We start from the raw sequence: 20,016 nt of genomic DNA, 5'->3' as shown, positions 1-20,016 counted from the left end.
CTCCCCAGCGCTTAGAACAGTGCTTTGCACATAGGAAGCACTTAATAAATGCCATTATTATTATTATTATTATTATTATTATCAGCAAGAACAGTAGCCACCGTGCACCAGTCCAAAAAAATGGGCTTGAAAGGGAGGGGTACTTTAACCAAAAACCAAGCTCAGGGCTGGACCATCCAGCAGGATCCCTCATGTGACCGAAGATGCAGATGATGTCATATATAGCATCACAGGTTGACATCAACAGAGCACAGTAGTTAGAGTGGCAGCAGCAACGAAAGGAAGCTCTGGGCCGCATATAACCCATTAGGCAGCAGGGTCTGGATGGGCAGCCTTCAATCAATCAGTCGTATTCATTCATTCATTCATTCAGTCATATTTATTGAGTGCTTACTGTGTGCAGAGCACTGTACCAAGCCCTTGGGAGAGTACAGTATAACCGTAAACAGACATAGTCCCTGTCCACAACTAGCTTAAAGTCTAGAGGCAGGAGACAGACATTAATATAAAGAAATGAATTATGATATGTCTGTAAGTGCTGTGGTGAGGGGAGAGGGGATGAATAAAGGGAGCAAGTCAGGGTGATGCAGAAGGTAGTGGGAAAAGAGGACAGGAGGGCTTTAATAATAATAAAAATGATGGCATTTGTTAAGAGCTTACTATGTGCAAAGCAGTGTTCTAAGCCCTGGGGTGGATACAAGGTGATCAGGTTGTCCCACATGGGGCTCACAGTCTTAATCCCCATTATACAGATGAGGTAACTGAGGCACAGAGAAGTTAAGTGACTTGTCCAAAGTCACACAGCTGACAAGCAGCTGAGCGGGGAATAGAAACCATGACCTCTGACTCCCAAACCCGTGCTCTTTCCACTGAGCAACGCTGCTTCTCTCTCTTCAGATTTGTGTATGGACTGCGGAGCAATGGGGAAAAGTTTGGGGTCCAGTTTGGGGGCCTGGAAAGTCTAAAGTCACAAGGAAGCGGGGATAATTGGTTTACAGTAGGGGTGAGGATACTTCTTGGCAAAATTTCCATAAATGGAGATTTAAACAGAAATCACTCTGAGAGGAAGTGATTTCCACTGGGCTGATCAGAACCCGTTTATTTTCTTCTAGCTCGAATCCTCTTATGTGGTGGCACCGGGAGATAAAAATGTCTTGTCAGGGAACAGCGCATTGCTCTACAGTGTCAGAATAATGTGTACTTATTCCTATACCAATCCATCAGTAGTATTTACTGTGTGACTAGTCTGTGCAGAGCACACTATTAAATGCCTAGAATCAATTATTCAACCCATAGTGTTTGTTGAGTGCTTACTGTGTTCAGAGCACTGTACTAAGTGCTTTGCATATAGTAAGCTCTTAACAAATGCCATTATTATTATTATTATTATTATTATTATTATTATTATTATTATTATTATAAGGACTTAACAAGGGCCACAATTATTATTACTATCTGGGGTCACACACTGAGCTTCCGGTAGTGCATGTTTGACTGCATTATTTAGTAGTTGTAGTAATAGTATTTATTAAGTGCTTACTGTGTTCAGAGCTCTGTATTAAGCACTGGGAAAGAATCCACAGGTGGAAATTAGACCATATCCCTGTCCCTAGTCTGGCAGAAACTTGCCAGCAGTAGGTTGGCCTAGTGGATAGAGCAAGGGTTTGAGAGTCAGAAAGCCCTGGGTTCTAATCCTGCTCCTCCATTTGTCTGCTGTGTGACCTGGATGGGTTGCTTTAATCTCTTCCTAATGTAGGATTTGTCATTAAGGAGGCTAAAGATTTGATCATTTAAAAGTTTAAATGTTGTCCCTAACTCTTTCCCTAAAGAGAAGCGGTGTAGCTCAGTGGAAAGAGCATGGGCCTTGGGGTCAGAGGTCATGGGTTCAAATCCCGGCTCCATCAGTTGTCAGCTGTGTGACTTTGGGCAAGTCACTTAACTTCTCTGTGCCCCAGTTACCTCATCTGTAAAGTGGGGATTAAGACTGTGAGCCCACCGTGGGAGAACCTGATCACCTTGTAACCTCCCCAGTGCTTAAAACAGTGCTTTGCACATAGTAAGCGCTTGACATACCATCATCATTATTATTATTATTATTATTAGTATTAGAGTTGGTAGACATGGTCCCTGCCCACTATAGTCTAGAGAAGAGCTTTGAAGAGTAGAATAGAATTAGTAGACATGATTTCTGCCCTCAAGGACTTGGAAATCTAGTGAAAGATGCTTTAAAATATACTAAAGGTAGGGGGACACATCTAAGTTTAATAATAATAATAATGGCATTTATTAAGCGCTTACTATGTGTAAAGCACTGTTCTAAGTTTAAAGTGATGCACGTAAGTGCCACTGGGTGGGAGGATGTAGGGTCTGATTATCCAGGGGCCTAAAAAATGTGAAAGTGCTTAAGTGGCAGGAGAATAATGATGGTATTTGTTAAGCGCTTACTATGTGCCAAGCACTGTTCTGAGAGCTGGGAATAGGCTGGGGATATCAGGGAAGGCCTCCTGGAAGTTTTGTGATTTCAGAAGGACTCTGAAGCTGGGAATAGTGGTTATCTGCCAAATGGGAAAGGAGAGGCGTTCCAGATGAAAGTGGAGGGCCTCAGCAAGAGGTCAGTGGCGACAGGTAAGAGAATGTAACCACTTTCATAATGGTGGAGAGTAGAGTAGTTCTTAGCTATACTGAGCCCAATTGTCCCAGGGCAAGTATTCCTTGGAAATCATGAAAGCATTTTTTAAGTACTTTGGGAAGATCATCATCTCAATTCAGAACTCTAGGTGAAAGTGTGCATACTGCTGCTACTGCAATACACTAAAGAGACTCTGTTAGTCTGAAAGACCTGTCTCTCCCCACTTCAGTCTATACTTCACTCTGCTGCCCGATTTATCTTTTTACAGAAACGCTCCGGGCACATCACCCTCTTCCTCAAAAATCTCCAGTGATTGCCTATCAACCTTCGTGTGAAGTAAAAATTCCTCACTATTGCTTCAAAGCTCTCCATCACCTTGACCCCACTTCCTCATCCCCCTTCTCTCCTTTTCCAGCCCAGCCTGCACAATCCGCTCCTCTGCCACTAACCTCCTCACTGGGCCTCATTCTTGCCTATCCCGACATCGACCCCTGGCACATGTCCTACCTCTGGCCTGGAATGCCCTCTCTCCTCACTTCTGCCAAACTAGCTCACTTGTCCCCTTCAAAGCCCTACTGAAAGCTCAGCTCCTCCAGGAGGTCTTCCCAGACTGAGCCCCCTTTTCCTCTGCTCCTCCTCCCCTCATCACCCCTACTTCCTCCCTATGCTCTACCCCGACTGGATTACTGCATCAGCCTCCTCTCCGATCTCCCATCCTCCTGTCTCTCCCCACTTCAATCCATACTTCACGCCACTGCCCGGATCGTCTTTGTGCAGAAACGCCCTGGGAATGTTACTCCCCTCCTCAAAAATCTCCAGTGGCTACCAATCAACCTATGCATCAGGCAAAAGCTCCTCACCCTGGTCTTCAAGGCTGTCCATCACCTCGCCCCCTCCTACCTCACCTCCCTTTTCTCCTTCTACAGCCCAGCCTGCACCTTCCACTCCTCTGCTGCTAATCTCCTCACTGTGCCTCGTTCTCGCCTGTCCTGCTGTCGACCCCCGGCCCACGTCCACCCCTGGCCCGGGATGCCCTCCCTCCGCACATCCGCCAAGCTAGCTCTCTTCCTCCCTTCAAAGACCTACTAAGAGCTCATCTCCTCCAGAAGGCCTTCCCACACTGAGCCCCCTCCTTCCTCTCCCCCTCCTCCCCCTCCCCATCCTCCCTACCTTACCTCCTTCCTGTCCCCACAGCACCTGTATATATGTATATATGTTTGTACGTATTTATTACTCTATTTATTTATTTTATTTGTATATATCTATTCTATTTATTTTATTTTGTTAATATGTTTGGTTTTGTTCTCTGTCTCCCCCTTCTAGACTGTGAGCCCACTGTTGGGTAGGGACTGTCTCTCTATGTTGCCAACTTGTACTTCCCAAGCACTTAGTACAGTGCTCTGCACACGGTAAGCGCTCAATAAATACGATTGATTGATTGATTGATAATAAATACGATTGATTGAATGAATGAATGAATACCCCACCACAGCACTTGTGTATATATTCTTTTTATTTTATTAATGATGTGTTTATATCTATAATTCTATTTATTTATATTGATGCTATTGATGCCTGTCTACCTGTTTTGTTGTCTGTCTCCCCGCTTCTAGACTGTGAGTCCGTTGTTGGGTAGGGATTGTCTCTATTTGTTTCCAAATTGCACTTTCCAAGCGCTTAGTACAGAGCTCTGCACACAGTAAACACTCAATAAATACAATTGAGTGAATGAATCAACACTCAAATATTCTTCTTCAATGGTTTTCCTGTTATAAAAAGCTGACAGGGGCCGTGCGGCCTAATAATAATAATAATAATGGCATTTGTTAAGCACTTACTATGTGCAAAGCACTGTTCTAAGCGCTGGGGAGGATACAAGGTGATCAGGTTGCCCCACGTGGGGCTCACAGTCTTAGTTCCCATTTTACAGATGAGGTAACTGAGACTCAGAGAAGTAAAGTGACTTGCCCGGAGTCACACAGCTGACAATTGGTGGAGTCAGGATTTGAACCTATGACCTCCGACTCCAAAGCCCGGACTCTTTTCCACTGAGCCATCGTACTCCCACATATGGTAGAGTGGTTTGCACAGCGTAGGAACTCAACCGCGTGGCTTAGTCGCTAGAGCGATGGTCCTGGGAGTCAGAAAGTCAATCAATCGATCATTTTTATTGAGCACTTACTGTGTGCAGAGCACTATACTAAGCCCTTGGGAGAATACAATTTAACAATTTAAAGGACGCATTTCCTGCCCAAAGTGAGCCCTGACTTCTAATCCTGGTTCTGCCACTTGTCTGCTGAATGACCTTGTGCAAGTCATTTCTCTTTCCTGGGCCTCAGTTACCTCATCTGTCAAATGGGGATAAAGACTGTGGGCCCTATGTGGGACAGGGACAGTGTCCAACCCGATTTGCTTGTATCCACCCCAGTCCTTAGAAGAGGGCATGGCACATAATAAGTGCTCTCCAAATGCCACATTATCATTGTGTTTTTAGATAAATGAAAGAATACATTTCAATAAGCAACTTGAACACGAACTGAACGGGAGCCATTTAAGTTACCCTTCTCTTTCCCCAGACGTTATTCATAGCCATTGCCTATGCACTTTGCCAATCCTATTTAGAGAGCTAAAGTCCTCTGGTGTCATCATCATTAAGTGTTACAAATGACCACGGATTCCAGCTGTCTGATACTGGTTCGGGTAGAAAGGCCAGGCCCTTAATGTCCTATTGGTTGTGTCATTAACATTTTTATCTTGGGGAATTCTAGGTGAGAATTTGAATCATTTATGTACCTAATTGTGACTAACATTGGCTCTACTTGGGTCAATTCTAGTGATACAGCATTGGGTAAAGAAAATAAGCATAGAAATACAGGAACCTATGGGTCAGATCAATGGGTGTATCAAGGCCAATAGTCTGAGGAACTAAATTATGGTTGACTTTTCTTTAGGACATCTATCACCACTGTCAAGGACGCATGCTCCCGTTATCACTAACTTCCCCAGTCGAGGTCTACTGTAGCCATAACCTGAATGTTTCAGTATCCCTAACTTTTCCTTTCGAGCGGGATTTGATGACCAACAAATATGGGTCCAACCTATCCTCCCCCTTCATGGTATTCAAGATTTAGTCTCTTTGATCTACATTTCACATTTTTCTCTCTTTACTCACCATGAGGTTTTAGGGAACAATTCAGCCCTTACAACTACAGTACAAACTGCTTTATGTGATTAGTGGATATAGTAATAATAATAATAATGATGGTATTTATTAAGCGCTTACTATGTGCAAAGCAATGTTCTAAGCACTGCGGAGATTATAAGGTGATCAGGTTGTCCCATGGGGGTGCTCACAGTCTTAATCCCCATTTTACAGATGAGGTAACTGAGGCACAGAGAAGTGAAGTGACTTGCCCAAAGTCACACAGCTGACAATTAGTGGAGCCATTATTTGAACCCTTGACTTTTGACTCTAAAGCCCATGCTCTTTCCACTGAGCCATGCTGCTTCTCTCACATTTGATATCTGTATGTCAAATATTTTTCCACCTTTATCAGAGAACAAGTTGGGGATGTTTTGTACTTTGTTTCAGTCAAAGAGATCAGAGAAAAATCACCGCTGAAAATTCAGCACAATTTTCTCAATTATGTCCACATAATAAATAGCACTTGGCAATCCAGTGGTTCCACATGGTGCTTGTAAACTGCTATCTCTCAGACGTCCCACTACTGGGATGGTAGTTTCACAGATCTGCCAGCCTTCCAGATTTGTTTCTGAGAGATTTGTTTTCAGTGGTGGAGTTTAAAAACATTCCAAATTACATTTAGCAGAGTTTGTTTAAAGCCTTTTTTCCTTGCCTATCTTTTTGTGTTACAGCTTAATTTTTCACTGTCTCATTTTAATTTCTCTCTTTCCCAAATTTCACCCTTTCGTTCATTATTCTTTGTCTTTTTCCTTTTTCCAGCTTTTATTCCCGCAGCTGGGCTTTGGGAGGAAGGGGTGGCAGCAGCTGCCCAACTAGAATTTTTAAATTCTTTACTGATCCGGTTTTCTTGAGGTACAGCATCCTTTTTTAAGTATAAGTCTACAATTAAATGTTTCTGTCCTCCTCTAAGTTTAGGGATGATGCTTCAGCAACAAGACCCTTTGTAATTATTTATATTGGTTCAATTCTCTTCTCGTTATCTATGATTCTATTTGTTCTGAGCTTGTTATCATTTTCGGAGGCATTTTGTGTGAGTTCTAATTTCTGTTTAATGTTGAGTTTCAAATCAATTGGACTGTCCCGGCTACCTTTCTGGGTTTCATTTCCATTTTCAAGTTGTTTGCCAAACTCCATGTAATTATCCTTTGTTTTTGAAGAGGAGGCAAATGATGGAGAAGTTCACCTTTTAAGTAACTGTTCATTCATTCATTCAATCCTATTTATTTCAGTGCTGTGGGCAGAGCACTGTACTAAGCGCTTGGGAAGTATTAATTGGCAACGTTTAGCTGAAAAGGCCACCTTGGGTCCACAGGCCGACCATGCTGTACACAGGAAAAGGCTGTCCCTTGTTGCATCGAGCAAGCAGTGTGGCTTAGTGGATAGAGCACAGGCCTGGGACTCAGGAGGACCTGGGTTCTAATCCTGCCCCCTCCCCCAAGTCTGCTTTGTGACTTTAGGCAAGTCACTTCTCTGTGCCTCAGTTATCTCATCTGTAAAATATGACAAGGACTGTTTCCAACCTAATTGGCCTGTATCTCCCCCAGTGCTTAGGACAGTGCTTGGCACACAGTAAGTGCTTAACAAGTACCATAATAATTATTTATTACTATTATTATTATTTTTAAAGCTGTCAACTTGTCCTCTGCCTCTCTTTTATTGGAAGAAAGCTGCTCCCTTCTTGCTGGGTATGCTCCATGAAGGTCCTATTCTCAGCGACTACCTCCCAGTTTTCAGCTTTGTTTTACCCGTCATTAAGATATTTCCCCTGCCTTCCTTGCTTTTCATTTCTCAATTTTAGCTCTTAATAAAGAAGCTATTTGGGTATTCTGCTGCCACCATTCTCCTCCCAGCATAGTCATGTGAAGGTAAGCATAACTTTTATTTATTTATTTTTTTAAATGGTATTTGTTAAGTGTGTTCTATGTTCCAGACACTGTCCTAAGCCCTGGAGTGGATACAGGCTAATCAGACTGGACACAGTCCATGTTTCAACATGGGGCTCACAGTCTTCATCCCCATTTTACAGATGAGGTAACTGAGGCACACAGAAGTGAAATGACTTGTCCGGGGTCACATAGCAGACACATTAAATGCTAGGAGACTGATTGAATTCTAGAAACTCATTGTTTGTAACTTTTGAAATTGGATCTCAAATATTTTTAGGGACCATAATTTATAGAGGGTCTCCTTTATGAAAGGAAGTAGGTGTGAGTGAGCAGTTAATCATCTGCATCGACCATTTATCTTTCCCTAGGAAACTCTGACTTTTCAGGTATTCCCTCCATTAGACCATGGAGAGTTTTGGGTTATAAAATGCTTGGCAGCATAAAAGTTCCCCCTCGGAGAGGATTTGATCACAGAAAATTCTAATTGAGGAATTTTCTCTATAGGTGTGAGTTTAGCTAAAAAGGTCAATGTGTTTGTGTCTGTCAACTCCACTGTCCCATGGTTGCACTTTGCCTTCCACATCTGCATTTTTGACACAATCTCACATTCACTAGCTCACACACCTAGGATTTATTAAGTGCTTACAATGTGCCAAGTTCTGGGTTAGATACAGGACAATCAGATCAGACATGGTTTCTGTCCCACACGGGGGTCACAGTCTAAATAGGAGAGAACACAGATACTGAATCCTCATTTTACAGTTGAGAAAACTGAGGCACAGAGAGAATAAAGCCAAAGGCACACAGCAGGCAAGTGATGACGCTGGGATTAGAACCCTGGTCCTCTGACCCCAAGACCACTAGGCTACATTACTTTCGCTGAAAGTTATTTTGTTAATCAAGAAGTAGACATGAAGTAGGCCACACATCTTCTCAGTCTCTACTATTGCTGCTATTCTTGCTGCTATCGCTGCTATGTCTGGTACCTAGATCTCTTGAGAAGCAAATCCATCACAAAGTACAGTTAGTGCTCCTCAGACATATGTCTGCATTAAATATTTTGAATAGGATACTATGGGGAAGTAGAGAACATATTTCTGACCTGTGTCTAACTGGATTGAACCTGGTTTGATCTTGTAAATAAATGGATATGTGCAGATGCACGTTGTTGGTGCTCTGCACACAGTAAGTGCTCAATAAATCAAATGCTTAGTACAGTGCTTTGCACACAGTAAGCGCTCAATAAATACGATTGAATGAATAAATACGATTGAATGAATGAATGAATGTTGGTGAAGGTGCATTATAAAGTGAGTTTTCCTTATCTCAGGGATCCTCAAGAAAATATAATGAGATTCTTCCAGAATGTAACCCCTGCCTTATAGAAGAACTGGCTGTATTCCTGAGTGGAAGGGATAAATCAATCAATAGTGTTTATTGAGTGTTTACTATGTGCAAAACACTATATTGTCTGGGACAGCAGAGTTTAACAGAGTTGGTCGACATTTAGACTGTGAGTCCATTGTTGGGTTGTGACCATCTCTATATGTTGCCGACTTGTACTTCCCAAGTGCTTAGTAAAGTGCTCTGCACACAGTAAGTGCTCAATAAATATGATTGAATGAATGAATGTTCACTACCCACAAGGAATTTGCACTCTAAAGGAGAACTTTACAGTCCAAAGGAGGAGCTTAGAGTTTAGAGGAGGAACTTAACAGTCTAGAGGAGGAGTTTACATTTTAGGAGATGAGCTTGCAGTCTAGGTGATAACAGCCCTAAAATTCAAGGCATGGGACAGCAGTCTAAAGGAGGAGCTGAGAGTTTGGAGGAAGAACTTAGTCGAGAGGAGGAGTTTACATTTTAGGAGATGAGCTTGCAGTCTAGATGATAAAAGCTCTAAAATTCAAGGCCATGGGACAGCAGGGATAGGGCAGGATTGGTGAAGGGTAGAGGAAAGCCACAGTGGGCCTTTTCCAGATCTTCTCCCTTCTTGGCTTGGTCCTGTCATTGTAGGATCCAGTCTAGGGGTGCAGGGGAGTCATAGGGACAGAGGAGGGCTCTTTCAGGGTTACTTACCTGCGGGAGAGCCGTGGAAGTGGAAGAGAGGAAGGCAAATGGGTATGGAGGGGACTGTGAAAAGGTAAGGAATGGGCAGGACAAATAGAGAAAAATTAATAAATAAAAGGGTTACACTGAACCATGGAAAACCTGAGAGAAGAGCTTAAGAATTTCTTCCCATACCCAATCAATCAATCAATCAATCAATCATATTTATTGATTTATATACCCCATTCTTTCTTTTCCTTTTTTCCTTCCTTTCCTGTTTGGGACCCATCTTACAATCCTCTTTCAAGAGCTTGCCTCTCTTTTCCCTGTCCCTGACATTCTCTCCGTTTCCCACCTGCCCCTTTCCTAACATCTCTTCTTTTTCTGTGCTTCCTCCGCTTCTGACTGGTTTCCAGCTGCCCACTTCCCGCTGGACTTCCCTTCCCCACAACCTTTTGCCATTTTCCTTCCAATTGTTCCCTAACCCATCTTCCCAGGTCTAAACCTAGTCCCCACGGTCTCCTATATGGGCGCTCCAATCAACCAGTGGTATTTATTGAGGGCTTACTGTGTGCAGAACACTGTACTAAGCACTCGGCAGATTACAATACAGTAGGCATGATCTCTGTTCAATCCCTGTCCTAAGGGCCTCATTCCCTTCCCTGGGCCCATAGGTGGAACAGAAGTTCCATGGTAAACAGAAGATTCCCATTTCCAACTGGCTCCTCTTAAAATTAAATGTCCATTGCCAATCTCCATTCCACTTTCATGGCTTCCTTATAGCCAAGTCTCATTTCCACCCTTTCCCCCCAGAGCACGTTTTCAGTAAGACCCAAAGAATCCTGGTTTCCATAAGATTCAGCCAGTAAAATAAAAAATCCCAATTCCTTCCCCTTGCACTAATGCCCGGTAGTTGCAATTTTTCAGATCTGGAGTGGTTGGAAGGAATTTCTAAGTAGGACTGGAGGTTCCACAGTCAGCTGCTCTTCCAGATGATGCAGCAGCTTGTGCCCCTCCGATTTCTGAAGTGCTAACACTCTGAGCAGCATCTTTAAAGGCTTTTCATCTTCCAATCAGTTTCACCTAGTCTTTTGGCTCTTTTATTTTCCATTGTTGTATTTTGCAAACTCACACACAAATTTTCTATTGTCAGAGCTCAACCAATTCCAGGCTATTACTGTCTTTGCGGTAGAACAGCCCTAGAAAATCTCTCCCTTATGGAATCATCCAAATGCACTGAGAAGCTTTCAGTCCTGCAGGCTGCCCAAAGTAAGCACTCAATCGATCGATCTTATTTGATGAGTGTTTACCATGTGCAGTCTTCTAGACTGTGAGCCCACTGTTGGGTAGGGACCGTCGCTATACGTTGCCAACTTGTACTTCCCAAGTGCTTAGTACAGTGCTCCGCACACAGTAAGCGCTCAATAAATATGATTGAATGTGCAGAGCACTGTATTGCTTGGGAGAATACAATATAATCGAGTTGGAAGATATGTTCCCTGCCCACAATGAGATTACAGTCCCGAGGGATAGACAGACATTAAAATGAATCATCACTACTCCAACAATTAGTACAGTGCTTGGCACCCAGTAAGTGCTTAACAAATACAATTTAAAACTCCCCAAAACATGAATTCCCAGACCACTGTGCTATCCATTCCCCTGTAATTTGATCCGACATGCAGAGAAAAGATCACTATTTTCACTATTCATTCTATTTTTGTAGGCTCAGAGCCAGGAGCATTCATTCTGCAAATACAGAGACATTAGATAGATTCAGGCCCAAAGATCTGTAACCATCAAGAAAAGGAAAATAAATAAAATCAGAGATTTGCTGGCAAAAACTGGTCCTCCAGCCTATTAGGGCAGAGGGTATCGACAGAAGTGTGGTTAACGAAATCTGTTAGTAGGCAACTCTAGAGAATAAAGGCTCTGTGGAACTCTCCTCACAGCCTACACTCTTGCCAGGAATGCCATCTGTCAGGAGATTAGTATGAAGGTAATTTCTACGGGAATTTTCCCCCGGGACCAGACGGAGTGCCAAGAAAAGGTGTTGTGGCATCAGGAGCGGAGACAAAAGCTGGGAGTCTTCAGGACTGCTTATCTTACACAGAAAGGCAACTACCAACCCATTGAGTCCTTGGGATGGAGAGAGGAAATGCTCTGTGGTGCTCTCAAAGGAAGAATGGGAGAGGAATTGGAGGGAAACAGAAAAGCGGGCTCTCGGTAAGGTGAGTGCCGATCCACTGCGTGTTTGTATTTGAACCTTTCTATGGTCCAACAAAAAGAAAGTCCCTTGGTTACTAGTAGCCAGTTTTAAAAGAAATGTCCCTTCGAGGCATCTTTGAATGATTTGCTCTCTAGAAGGTGATCACAGTTATTCACCTACCTTTCAAGAGAAGCGGGGCTGTCAAACTTGTGTTTGGAAAACTTGAATTTTTTGAGATCATGAAAACAACTAAAAACATGTGTATAACTGAAATGATGCAATGATACCATTTTCATTGATTTCTTAAGTGGAAAAGCTGGCTAAGGAGAAAGCAGGGTGATTGCGAGAGGATATGCCTCAGGGAATCAAGTTTAGAGCACACTGTAAAATGATTATAAAATATGTAGTGTTAACTTATTACAAATATATAGGAAATGACATTATAAAAAGGACAGATGCATTACACAGACCCTGGAACTGTGACAATGAAATATGCCTTTTAATTTTTAATTCTGAATATATACGCCCTGCATTCACGTTCTCTACTATTTGCCTCTGAGATTCTTCTTTGCTCTACTGAATAGCAACTATTTCCAGCCCCTCTGTTGGCTGATATGCAGTACTTTTGTGGTGGGAGAAGTTGTATATCATCAAGCCAGTCTAGGAAGCTGTAGTTTTGCGATCTTATTTTTAGTAATTTTTTAGAGAGGAGACTACAAAGGCAGAATGAAAAGCAGGGTCTTCCAGGGTCCTTTCAGATAGCCTATAATGTTCAAAGAGAGGATACAGATTTATCTCTTCAATGTCACAAAGCCCCTAGAAAATAAGCAGGTGACAGTATATAGTCTTCTGTTAATGAATGTGATTTTAAGTTGGAAAGAATGCAAGGCATTTGGCACTGTAGAACCCTTAGTGGCACTGAAGAGCAAAATGATGGCTGGTTTCAATTTTTAACCCATGGTAACTAGAATTTAATTACTTGTTCTCAGTTACAAAGAGTCAAGATAAACACTAGCGGTATAATTCAAGGTTTTCAGTTCTTTTCTTTGAAGTAGTGGTCACAGCAGTAGCAATAGTAGTAGTACTAGCTGTGGTAATAAAAGCAATTATTAAGCATGCACTGGGCTCAAGGCACTGTACTAAGTGCTTGAGAAGTACAAAAAGAGCAAATGATACGGTCCCCGACCATAAAGAGCTTACAATCTAACTGGGGGAAAATAGGCATGAAAGTATTTACACCAGAATAATTGAAGTAAATAATTGAATATACAACAGAAAAAGTACACACACAGAAATGCTGGTAAATCAGAGTGTTGCATCTTTGGCTACTTCAAGATTTTTTTTTTCAACTGAGTTGGTAAAGAAAGAGATCAGTCCTCTCTACTAGGTTTAAAGTCTCGTTGTGAGCCTGTTTTTCATCTCACGCTGAAGCAGCCTGGCTCAGTGGAAAGAGCATGGGCTTTGGAGTCAGAGGTCATGGGTTCAAATCCCAGCTCCTCCAATTGTCAGCTGTGTGACTTTGGGCAAGTCATTTAACTTCTCTGTGCCTCAGTTACCTCATCTGTAAAATGGGGATTAAGACTGTGAGCCCCACATGGGACAACCTGATCACCTTGTATCCTCCCCAGTGCTTAGAACAGTGCTTTGCACATAGTAAACGATTAATAAATGTCGTTATTATTATTATTATTATTAGTAGTAGTAGTATTATCTGTGCCCTGCAAAATCTGTCCTCACCAGAATAAGTCTTCACCTAGAAACACAGAAAGCACATCTGGACCAGCAAACTAGATTTAACTTTTCTGAAGACATACAAAAGGGAAACTTGTTACTTTATGGCCAAGGTCTTATCTCTTGATAGCAGGAAATGGCTTGGACTAAGCCTATTTGTAGTTTGAAAATGGATCCGAGTTGCTGGATCACTTAATTATCCCTGTACTTGATTTATGGAAATCTATATTACCAGGATTTTTGGCAACAGAAAAGTAGGTTGTACTGGATAAATTTGCAGTTTGGGATCTTTTGATACGGAGATCTTTTCTGGGATCTCTGCCAGAAAGAATGAAAGAAACAGGAAAGTCTTGCTTTTATGATTAGGTCTGGAAACTGTCTTCAGAAATGTCATATTTTACAGTGCTTCTTCTTAGTGATTGGATTATCTTTTCATTTTCCCCCCAAATGGAGGGAAGTTCAGCTCATTTACAAATCCAATTACTCAGAAATTCAAATGAGAATGCAGAAAACAGGAATAGGGGTCTCGTTTTTTTCAAGAATGAGTCGACGAGGAATAGAATGATTACAGTACTGGAAGGTCATAGTTTCCTCCAGTCCCAAATCCTGCCTTATGATGACTTAGGAAGTGTTCGAATGTTTTCCACCAGACCAAACAGTACCCAGTTGGAGTGAAAGAGTTGAACTTTTTTATGTATTTATTGTTTTATTATGGAGTTTGTTAAATGCTCATTATGCAACAAGCGCCATTCTAAGTGCTGCAGTAGATTCAAGTTAATCAGTTAGGACAGAGTCCCTGTGCCAAATGGGGCTCATGGTCTAAACAGCGGGGGGAACAGGTATTGAATGCCCATCTTACTGTTGAGGAAACAGAGGCACTGGAATTTGCCCAAAGGTCACATGACAAAAAGATGACAGAGCTGGGATTAGAACCCAGGTCCTCTGGTTTCCAGACCCATGCTTTTTCCAGGTCTTGTTACTTCCGATGTTTTAACTTGCCTGAATGTCTTGCAGAATTTATCTATCTATTCCATTTAAAATTCCTTTTGGAATTTGATTCTGTGGCACACTCTCACAACTACTCTCACAGGTGACTGTTTTTGGATAAAATAATTATTTGGGGATCATAATCTAGATGGGGTAGGTCCAGCCCTCTGCTCCAGCATAATGTTCTCAGGGTTTACTCTGCTTAGACAGAACATATCCTAGGATAACACTGTCCCACAGGTTGTGTCACCGAGTCCAGCCTACTTCTTGATCAACAAAATAACTTTCAGTGACAGTAATGTAGCCTAGTGGAAAGAACAAAGGACTGGAGAGTCATGAGACCTGAGTTCTAATCCTTGCTCTGCCTGATGTGTGACCCTAGGCAAGTTGGTTAACCCCTCTGTTTTTCCTTCCTCCAAGATTTTGAGTCCCATGTGGGACAGGACCAGATTTGCTACCATTTCCCCTCTCTGTAATTTATTTTAATCTTTCTCCCCCTGTAGACTGTAAACTCCTTGTGGGCAGGGATTGTGCTTACCAACTCTGTTATACTGTAGTTTTCCAAGTACAGTATTCTGCACACAGTAAGTGTTCAATAATAATAATAATAATAATGACATTTATTAAGCGCTTACTATGTGCAAAGCACTGTTCTAAGCACTGAGGAGGTTACAAGGTGATCAGGTTGTCCCACGGGGGGCTCACAGTCTTAATCCCCATTTTACAGGTGAGGTAACTGAGGCATAGAGAAGTTAAGTGACTTGCCCAAAGTCACACAGCCGACAATTGGCAGAGCCGGGGTTTGAACCCATGACCTCTGACTCCAAAGCCTGTGCTCTTTCCACTGAGCCAAGCTAAATACCATTAATAGATTGATTACCGATTGTATTATTTAGCACAGCACTTGGCACATAATAAGCACTTAACCAATATCACAGTTATGATCATTAGGAATAACTGCAATTTTGGGTGGATTCCTCCAACAAGTGGAATGTTATTTTCATAGATCTTTTTGATTGTTTCCTTTGCTAGCCAGCTCTGTCCCTAAGAGGCAGAGAGTCCTAAAGTTGAGCCTAGATGCCAGCTCCCTTTTAAGTCTCTGCCAGCATGCTCTGACTTTTTGGCTCAGTTCCGGTATCTGCGGAGTTTTTCTTACCCTCACCAGGCTCCGGAGCCAGACCAGAGCCTCTTTTTCCCTCTGAGCCTGGGAGAAATGAGCTCAATGGCCGGGCTCATTTTCACTCTCTCCCATAGCAGGCAGTGCTTCGCAGGTTGGGTGACATGTAAGGACTTGAGGAGCTGCTGTGGTGACTATAATCAATCAATCAATCAATCAATCAGTCAATCGCATTTATTGAGCGCTTACTGTGTGCAGAGTACTGTACTAAGTGCTTGGGAAGTACAAGTTGGCAATATATAGAGACAGTCCCTACCCAACAGTGGGCTCACAGTCTAAAAGGGGGAGACAGAGAACAAAACCAAACATACTAACAAAATAAAATAAATAGAATAGATATGTACAAGTAAAATAAATAAATAAATAAATAAATAGTGTAATAAATATGTACAAACATATACACATATATACAGGTGCTGTGGGGAAGGGAAGGAGGTAAGATGGGGGGGATGGAGAGGGGGACGAGGGGGAGAGGAAGGAAGGGGTTCAGTCTGGGAAGGCCTCCTGGAGGAGGTGAGCTCTCAGTAGGGCCTTGAAGGGAGGAAGAGAGCTAGCTTGGCGGATGGGCAGAGGGAGGGCATTCCAGGCCTGGGGGATGACGTGGGCCAGGGGTTGATGGCGGGACAGGCGAGAATGAGGTACGGTGAGGAGATTAGCGGCAGAGGAGCAGAGGGTGCGTGCTGGGCTGTAGAAGGAGAGAAGGGAGGTGAGGTAGGAGGGGGCGAGGTGATGGACAGCCTTGAAGTCCAGGGTGAGGAGTTTCTGCCTGATGTGCAGATTGATTGGTAGCCACTGGAGATTTTTGAGAAGGGGAGTAACATGCCCAGAGTGTTTCTGGACAAAGACAATCCGGGCAGCAGCATGAAGTATGGATTGAAGTGGGGAGAGACACGAGGATGGGAGATCAGAGAAAAGGCTGATGCAGTAGTCCAGACGGGATAGGATGAGAGCTTGAATGAGCAGGGTAGTGGTATGGATGGAGAGGAAAGAGTGGATCTTGGCAATGTAATAATAACAATTATGGTATTTGTGAAGTGCTTACTTTGTTCCAGGCACTGTACTAAGCCCTGGGGTGGATACGAGCAAATTGGGTTGGACACGGTCCCTGTCCCACATGGGGCTCACAATCTCAATCCCCATTTTACAGATGAGGTAACTGAGGCCCAGAGAGATAAAGTGACTTGTCCAAGGTCACACAGCAGACAAGTGGCAGAGCAGGGATTAGAACCCATGACCTTCTGACTCACAGGTCCGAGCTCTATTCACTACGCCATGCTCCTTCCCCTTATGTACCTGTATATATGTATATACCTGTATATATGTATATATGTTTGTACATATTTATTACTCTATTTATTTATTTATTTATTTTACTTATACATATCTATTCTATTGATTTTATTTTGTTAATATGTTTTGTTTTGTTCTCTGTCTCCCCCTTCTAGACTGTGAGCCCGCTGTTGGGTAGGAACCGTCTCTATATGTTGCCAACTTGTACTTCCCAAGCACTTAGTACAGTGCTCTGCACACAGTAAGCACTCAATAAATATGATTGATTGATTATGTTACCCCCAAAGAGCCCAAGAAGAGAACATTTATTACCTGAGTGATAGTAGCCTTGGAGGTGAGCTGTTTGAGCGCTTTAAAGCCAATGGTAAGAGGTTTCTGTTTGATGCGGAGGTGGCTGGGAAACCGCTGGAGGTTCTTGAGATGCGGACTGAACATTTTTTAGAAAAATGATCTGGGCAGCAGAGTGGAATGGGGAGACACCAGAGGCAGGGAGGTCAGTGAGACTGCTGATGCAGTGGCCAAAGTAGGATATGATAAGTTCTTGGAAGCCGTGTGGCCTAGAGGATAGAGCACGGGCCTGGGAGTGAGAAGGACCTGGGTTCTAATCCAGCTCCACCACTTGTCTGCTGTGTGACACCACTTCTCTGTGCCTCAGTTTCCTTATCTGTAAAATGGTGATTAAGACTGGGAGTACCATGTGGGACAGGGACTGTGTCCAACCCGGTTTTCTTGTATCCACCCCGGCACTTTGGAAGTGCTTAAAAAATACCACTATCATAATTATCATTATTATTGTTAGTATGATTGTTAGTATAGTGGCAGCTTGGAGGGAGAGGAAAGGATGGATATTTTAGTGATGTTGTGAAGGTAGGACCAGCAGGATTTGGTGACTTTGAATACTTGAGTTGATGAGAGAGATGAGTTGAGGTTATGGCTTTTGTGAGACAGAAAATAGCTGTGTTATCTACAGTGTTGGGAAAGACAGAGGAGGATAGAGTTTGGACCCTTTCCTTTCTCCCTCCTCTACCCTTCCCCTTCTCTTTTCCACTTTCTCCCCTGCTTTTTTTCCTCCTTTCCTTTTCCATCTCATTTTCCTCCTGTCCTTTTCTCTTACCATTTTCTTTTCCCCCCTCTCTTCCTCTTTCCCTCTCTCCTTCAAAGGCCCAGGCCCTCACAACTCCTCACCGTGTTTTCCCCTACTTTCAAAACATCAGAATGAAAGGTTTATATTCCCAGGTCCAGAATGGGGAAAACTGGCACTTGTTGGAAAACAAAGGGGAAAACAAAAGAAAGTTAAAGGTTGAAGACAGTGGTAGGAGAAGGGAGGGAAAGTCATTCTTTGCCACAGGTAGAGGAATTAATTTTAAAGATATCTCTTGGACGGTAGCTGGGAAGGAGGTCACCACTAGATTGTAAAATCCTTACGAACAGGGATCCTAACAACTAACTCTACTGTACTCTCCCAGGTTCTTAGTATAGTTCTTTACACAAGCTAAGCACTCAATAAATACTGTTGCTTGATTTAGAATGTGGACATTGAATGGGGCAATTTTGAGGAGGCAAATGTGATTTTTGAGGATGTTTCTCTCTGCTGACCTCTTGTCAACTAAATAATAAGTGAGCTCATCAGAGATTAGAAGGGGAAGAGATGAAGGCACCAGAAGCTTCTGGAAACCTATCTGGATTATTTTATTAATGCAGATGACCTTCAGGGAGCAAGACTTTCCTCCCTTCTTTTGACAGACTTGAACTGTGATGAGAGGAGATAGTAAAGGTTTGGTGAAATGGATAGTTGTAGTCATAACAATAACACTGTATTATACTTATGCTCATTTTTATCTGTTGCCAACTGGAAAATCAGCTAGTAATTCTCTAAATTGATTTATCTGAGCATACTTGTAGCCTAAATTAAGTGTGATAGCCAAAGATTTGGGAAAGGCATATAAAAGCATATTTGAAAGCAGAAACCATTAAAAACCGGCTGAAATTATTATCTATACTTGTTAACACCAGTATCTGAGAAGAGGACTTGTCATTAAAGAATGATCTGATTGAATCTTCATGTTATGCAGTTCCTATGTAATGATATGTTATGTTCTATAATAGGAAACCCACTCCCCCTCTTTAGATCCCAACAGAAATGAGATGTGTATCTCATTGAGCTATTTTTATGTGGGAATGTTTTAAGTAAATAAAATCAATGACTGCATAGGTAATGAGAGAAATAAATCTGAAATATGTATTTTCATTTTCATATTTTAACTCCCAGAGGAGATTAAGCACACTGCATACATCAGAGAAAAAAATAAATCATCAACCCATATATGTTGCAAGAATATGTTGCAGGATGGCCTAGTGGATGGGGCACAAGCCTGGGAACCAGAGGATCTGAGTTCTAATCCCAGCTCCGCCACTTGTCTCCTGTGTAACTTCTTTGTGCCTCGGTTACCTCAGCTGTAAAATGGGTATTAAGAATGTGAGCCCCATGTGGAACATGGACTATGTTCCCATTTTTGGGTAGGGACCATCTCTATATGCTGCCGATTTGTACTTCCCAAGCACTGCACACAGTAAGCGCTCAATAAATATGAATGAATGAATGAATGTCCAATCTGATTACTTTGTATCTACCCCAGTGCTTAGAACAGTGCTTGACACATAGAAGTGTTTAACAAATATCATAAAAAAAGAATAAATATGTGCAACTGGGAGTATTACATTGTCATTTTTCTCTAAAGCTTCTGCAAGATGAGACTGTCCATCAGTGATTTTTCCATACCTTTCACCAGCCCATTTGCAAGTGTTTGCCTTGAACAAGAGGGTTATCCTTTGAAAACTCAGAAAGAGATTGAATAG

Source organism: Tachyglossus aculeatus, chromosome 23, assembly GCF_015852505.1.
Source record: "Tachyglossus aculeatus isolate mTacAcu1 chromosome 23, mTacAcu1.pri, whole genome shotgun sequence".
In the NCBI taxonomy this organism is placed as follows: domain Eukaryota; kingdom Metazoa; phylum Chordata; class Mammalia; order Monotremata; family Tachyglossidae; genus Tachyglossus; species Tachyglossus aculeatus.
This window is presented reverse-complemented; position numbering follows the sequence as displayed.